The sequence below is a fragment of the Dendrobates tinctorius genome, unplaced genomic scaffold (assembly GCF_039654945.1).
Source record: "Dendrobates tinctorius isolate UK_male_01 unplaced genomic scaffold, ASM3965494v1 ptg000035l, whole genome shotgun sequence".
NCBI classification, from domain to species: Eukaryota; Metazoa; Chordata; class Amphibia; order Anura; family Dendrobatidae; genus Dendrobates; species Dendrobates tinctorius.
In genome coordinates this window covers 58,026,669-58,033,598 of record NW_027361703.1, presented here as the reverse complement: position 1 = coordinate 58,033,598, position 6,930 = coordinate 58,026,669, and positions in this window count along the sequence as shown.

Here is a 6,930-nt window from a genome sequence, read left to right as displayed (position 1 = left end):
CTGCATCTGAATTGTTTTGTTTAAAATTCATTGTGGTAATGGCTAGAACCAAAATTAGAAAAATGTCTCTGTCCAAATATATATGGACCTAACTGTATGAAAGGAAAACCGAAAAAACAAAAAAACAATGGACGCTCAAATACCATAAAAAATGAATTTTTATTTAGTACATGCAACAATGCAAATTTTACATATTTTCATAATAAAAGACAAATTTTATTTAATAAATGCAACAATGCCGATTAAAAGCGGGTAACACCAATACAACAAAATTGCTGCACAAATATCCTATGGTATAGATGGATGATGCATTCCCTGCATAAAAGTGTGCCCAGATAAAGTTAAGCTTAATGAAGAATACAAAAAAGGTTATTTTACCAAAAAATGTCCAAAAGACTAGCCTACATGACCAAATCCTTGTGAAATGTGTGTGTGTGTGTGTATATATATATATATATATATATATATATACACACACACAAAGGCTTGTACCAAGTATTAGAGAGAAGTCTCTATTAATAGAGCAATGCAAGCATAACAATGATGAAGTGAATAAAATGACTGTGCAAAAAAAAGAACCAATTCCAGACAAACAAGTCTACAAGAGGGACAAGTCCATGGTCCTTAAGGTATATAATTAAATTGATATACTAGCATTGTCCAAGATGAATAAATAATCGAACCAATCAAGTCTCATTACCATAAGAAAGTGCTACAATGAAACACTGGTTATGCAAAAGGTGCCCATGTAAGGAATATGTGTCTATACCTGTTAGCAGCAATGACCCCAACGCGCATTTCGCACTTGGCTTTGTCCAGGGGAGATGTTATCAAACTGCCATATATTGGCGCTTTTATATTGTGTCAAAATCATTAGTGGCAGCGGTGAAGTGACATCATGTCCGCCCGCGGCTACAGGGCGACGCCCACCAAAAGCCTAGGCCCGCAAGGACGCCGCCCGCCTCCAAGCCCAAACGTCAGAGCAGGAGGGGGCGGACACCAGAGCGGCATGTTGCCATGGCGAACAGTATCACAGCGGGGCTCAAGCCCCGCCCACCCGTCCGACGCGTCAGGGCGAGCGGGAGGAGCCAGACCCCGTGCGAGCGTCACCAAGGCAACTGTTGGAAAACGCCACCCCGGTGCCTATTTTAAAACAGAGGACCCGAGCATGGTGGAATAAGGCCTCCTTGGAGAATTACCTCGCAAAGGGTCTAATCCCTAGAGGCCTCCGTGTCCGGGTCATGCCTTCTTTTCCTATTGTCGACAACACTTTTAAAACACGCTGGGAAGAAGCTTGTTCATCTTATTCCAAATTATTCATTGAGCTACTTACTGGGAATAATAAGAAGAGTCTCGACAAACTTGATGTAGAGGTTGAGAATATTTGCGAAAAGCTTTCACAACCCCTATCTGTTCAAGAACTTGAAACCTTTAATAAAGATATCGACTCCCAATTTTTAATATGGGAAAAGGAAGTAAAGGAAGTTAAAGCAAAGAAATTTCAAGGGGATTTACAGGATTTCAAAAGTGGCACCATGTATAAATGGCTTCCTCAATTCAAACAAGGTCACTAATGTTTCTAGATCTTCATCCCTTTCATCACTATCTTCAAGGGAAGAGAATGAGCCACATGGGCGTTTCTATAATTTAAGAAGAAATAATTATAAGAGACACAATGATACCCCTAGGAGGCAAAAACGTACAGTTACTCCTACCTCAGGACTGCAGGTAATTAATTTATCGGATATTTCACTGAGTGGGCCCCAATTGAAAGTTTTAAGCCTTGGTTTATCTTTTTCACCTGCTTCACCTTTCGATTCATTTGCAGCCATAAAGGATCTCCACCTATTTGCCCGTAAATTGGTGTTGAAGATTGGTGTTGAAGAAACTTCATAGTAAGTCCAGCAATGGTGAAACTTGGAATGAAAATGAATTGCGGGCAATATACATTTTGGAAGAATTAGCACAGGAATCTGAGAACAACACGAGTATAGGTAAATTTACTCCCCCCAGTTCCAAAAAAGTTCCCCCCTTTGCACCTGTACCCTAACATTGATCTCTTTGTTAAGCTCGTAATCCAGGAGCTGGAATCTATTCCGAGTAGAATTTCCAATGACAACTTAAGTCCTGCTCAAAGAATAGCTTTGAGGGAATTGAAAAATCTTAAAGGGGTTATTATTAAACCGGAAGACAAAGGGGGGAATGTGGTGGTTTGGCCGATATTAATGTACGAAAGGGAGGCATTCAAACAACTGAGAGATCCCGTATGTTACAAACAACTTACCTTTAATCCGACCTTACAATTCCAGGGGGAACTTCAAGCAATTTTGGATGAAGCATTTATTAAAGGAGTGATCACCAAAGATCTTAAAGATCACCTAATACCGCAATATCCAAGAATGGCGTGTATCTACTTTATTCCCAAGATTCACAAAGACTCTAAAATACCCCCTGGACGTCCTATTGTTTCAGGAAATGGAAACTTTTGTGAAATTGTAGTTAAGTTTTTAGATTTCCATCTAAAACCCCTAGTCAGCAATTTGCGCTCCTATGTCAAGGATACTGGCGATGTTTTGAGAAGGATAGAAGGCATTCCGATTGATGGACATGTGGCTCGTCACCGTGGACGTTGAGTCCCTATATACGTCAATACATCACGACGATGGGATACGAGCTGTGAAAAGTTTTTTGCACATGACTATAATGAGGAATTTATACAACTCCTTGATCTTCTCAAATTCTCATTGGAGCACAATTTTTTTTTTACCTTTAACCCCTTCACTACCAAGGGTGGTTTGCACGTTAACTACCGGGCCAATTTTTACAATTCTGACCACTGTCCCTTTATGAGGTCATAACTCTGGAACGCTTCCATGGATCCCAGTGATTCTGACATTGTTTTCTCGTGACATATTGTACTTCATGTTAGTGGTAAAATTGCATTCAAATAACTTGCGTTTATTTGTGAAAAAAACGGAAATTTGGCGAAAATTTTGAAAATTTCGCAATTTTCCAACTTTGAATTTTTATGCCCTTAAATCACAGCGATACGGCACACAAAAAACTTAATACATAACATTTCCCACATGTTTACTTTACATGAGCACAATTTTGGAACCAAAATTTTTTTTTGTTAGGAAGTTATAAGGGTTAAAAATTGACCAGCGATTTCTCATTTTTGCAACACCATTTTATTTTTAGGGACTACTTCACATTTGAAGCCACTTTGAGGGGTCTATATGATAGAAAATACCCAAAAGTGACACCATTCTAAAAAATGCACCCCTTAAGGTGCTTAAAACCACATTCAAGAAGTTTATTAACCCTTTAGGTGCGTCACAGGAATTTTTTGAATATTAAAAAAAAAAATGAACATTTAACTTTTTTTCACAAAAAAAATACTTCAGGTTCAATTTTCTTTATTTTACCAAGGGTAACAGGAGAAATTGGACTGCAAAAGTTATTGTGCAATTTGTCCTGAGTACGCTGATACCTGATATGTGGGGGGGAACCACTGTTTCGGCGCATGGCAGACCTCAGTAGGGAAGGAGCGCCGTTTGACTTTTTCAATGCAAAATTGGCTGGAATTCAGATCGGACGCCATGCCGCGTTTGGAGAGCCCCTGATGTACCTAAACAGTGGAAACCCCCCAAGTGACCCCATTTTGGAAACTAGACCCCCCAAGGAACTTATCTAGATATGTGGTGAGAACTTTGAACCCACAAGGGCTTCACAGAAGTTTATAACGTACAGCGGTACAATTAAAAAATCATATTTTTTCCACAAAAATGATCTTTTCACCCCCAATTTTTATTTTTCCAAGGGTAACAGGACCTTAAAAGTTATTGTGCAATTTGTCCTGAGTACGCTGATACCCCATATGTGGGTGTAAATGACTATTTGGGCGCATAGCAGAGCTCGGAAGGGAAGCAGCGCCATTTGACGTTTTTGGCTAGAATTGAGATCGGACACCATGTCGCGATTGGAAAACCCCTGATGTACCAAAACACTAGAAACCCCCCACAAATGACACCATTTTGGAAACTAGACCCCCCAAGGAACTTATCTAGATGTGTGGTGAGCACTTTGAACCCCCCAGTGCTTCACTGAAGTTTATAACGTACAGCAGTACAATTAAAAAATCATATTTTTTCCACAAAAATGATCTTTTCACCCTCAATTCTTATTTTTCCAAAAGTAACAGGACCATAAAAGATATTGTGCAATTTATCCTGAGTACGCTGATACCCCACATGTGGGTGTAAACCACTATTTGGGCGCATGGCAGAGCTCGGAAGGGAAGCAGCGCCATTTGACGTTTTTGGCTGGAATTGAGATCGGACACCATGTCGCGTTAGGAAAGCCCCTGATGTACCAAAACAGTAGAAACCCCCCCACAAATGACACCATTTTGGAAACTAGACCCCCCATGGAACTTATCTAGATGTGTGGTGAGCACTTTGAACCCCCCAGTGCTTCACTGAAGTTTATAACGTCCGGGCGTGAAAATAAAAAAATCGTATTTTTTCCACAAACATCATCTTTTAGTCCCCATTTTTTTATTTTCCCAAGGGTAACAGGAGAAATTGGACCCCAAAAGTTGTTGTCCAATTTGTCCTGAGTACGCTGACACCCCATATGTGGGAGAAAACTACTGTATGGACACACGTCAGGGCTTGGAAGGGAAGTAGTGACGTTTTGGAATGCAGACTGATGGAATGGTCTGTGGGTGTCATGTTGCCTTTGGAGAGCCCCTAATGTACCTAAACAGTGAAAACCCCCCCACAAATGATCCCATTTTGGAAACTAGACCCCCTGAGGAACTTATCTAGATGTGTGGTGAGCACTTTGAACCCCCAAGGGCTTCACAGAAGTTTATAATGCCCAGGCATGAAAATAAAAAAATCGTATTTTTTCCACAAACATGATCAATTAGTCCCCAATTTTTTTATTTTCCCAAGGGTAACAGGAGAAATTGGACCCCAAAAGTTGTTGTCCAATTTGTCCTGAGTACGCTGATACCTCATATGTGGGAGAAAACTACTGTATGGGCACACATCAGGGCTCGGAAGGGAAGTAGTGACGTTTTGGAATGCAGACTTTGATGGCATGGTCTGCGGGTGTCATGTTGCTTTTGGAGAGCCCCTGATGTACCTAAACAGTGGAAACTCCCCACAAGTGACCCCATTTTGGAAACTAGACCCCCTAATGAACTTATCTAGATGTGTGGTGAGCACTTTGAACCCCCCAGTGCTTCACAGAAGTTTATAACGACCGGGCGTGAAAATAAAAATATCGTATTTTTTCAACAAACATCATCATTTAGTCCCCAATTTTTTTATTTTCCCAAGGGTAACAGGAGAAATTGGACCCCAAAAGTTGTCCAATTTGTCCTGAGTACGCTGATACCTCATATGTGGGAGAAAACTACTGTATGGGCACACGTCGGGGCTCGGAAGGGAAGTAGTGACGTTTTGGAATGCAGACTTTGATGGATTGGTCTGCGGGTGTCATGTGCGTTTGGAGAGCCCCTGATGTACCTAAACTATTGAAACTCCCCACAAGTGACCCCATTTTGGAAACTAGACCCCCCACGGAGCTTATCTAGATGTGTGGAGAGCACTTTGAACCCCCAAGTGCTTCACAGAAGTTTATAACGCCTGGGCGTGAAAATAAAAAAAACATTTTTTTCCGCAAAATTATATTTTTGCCCCCAATTTTTTATTTTCCTAAGGGTAACAGGAGAAATTGGACCCCAAAAGTTGTTTTGTAATTTGTCCTGAGTAGGCTGATACCCTACATGTGGGGGTAAAACACTGTTTGGGCGCATGGCAGAGCTTGGAAGGGAAGGAGCACCATTTGACTTTTTCAACGCAGAATTGGCTGGAACTGAGATCAGACGCCATGTTGCCTTTGGAGAGCACCTGATGTGCCCAAACAGTGGAAACCCCCCAATTATAACTCCAACCCTAACCTCAACACACCCCTAACCCTAATCTGAGCCCTAACCCTAGCCCTAACCCTAACCCTAACCCTAGCCCTAACCCTACCCTAACCCTAACCCTAGCGGGAAAATGGAAATAAATACATTTTCTTTTAGTTTTATTATTTTTCCCTAACTAAGGGGGTGATAACGGGGGGTTTGATTTACTATTTATGGCGGTTTTTATGTTTGTCGGCTGTCGCACGCTAAAAGACGCTTTTTATTGTAAAAGTAGTTTTTGCATCACCACATATTGAGAGCTATAATTTTTCCGTATTTTGACCCACTGAGTCATGTGAGGTCTTATTTTTTTGCGGGACGAGTTGACGTTTTTATTGGTACCATTTTCGGGCACGTGACATTTTTTGATCGCTTTTTATTCCGATTTTTGGGACGCAGAATGAACAAAAACCAGCATTTCATGAATTTCTTTTGGGGGGGTGCGTTTACACCGTTCCGCGTGCGGTAAAATTGATAAAGCGGTTTTATTCTTCGGGTCAGTACGGTTACAGCGATACCTCATTTAGGTCGTTTTTTTATGTTTTGTCGGTTTTTTGCAATGAAAACAATTTTATATAAAAAATAATTATTTTTGTATCGCTTTATTCTGCGAGCTATAACTTTTTTATTTTTTTGCGGATGACGCTGTATTGTGGCTCGTTTTTTGCGGGACAAGATGACGTTTTCAGCGGTACCATGGATATTTATATGTGTCTTTTTGATCGCGCGTTATTGCACTTTTTGTTCGGTGGTATGATAATAAATCATTATTTTTTGCTTCGTTTTTTATTTTTATTTTTTAAGGGGTTCGCTAAAGGGGTTAACTAATGGGACAGTTTTATAGGGCAGGTCATTACGGACGCGGCGATTACAAATATGTGTACTTTTATTGTTTTTGTTTTTTTTTATTTTGAAAAAATGGATTTATTGGGGAATATTTTTTTTTT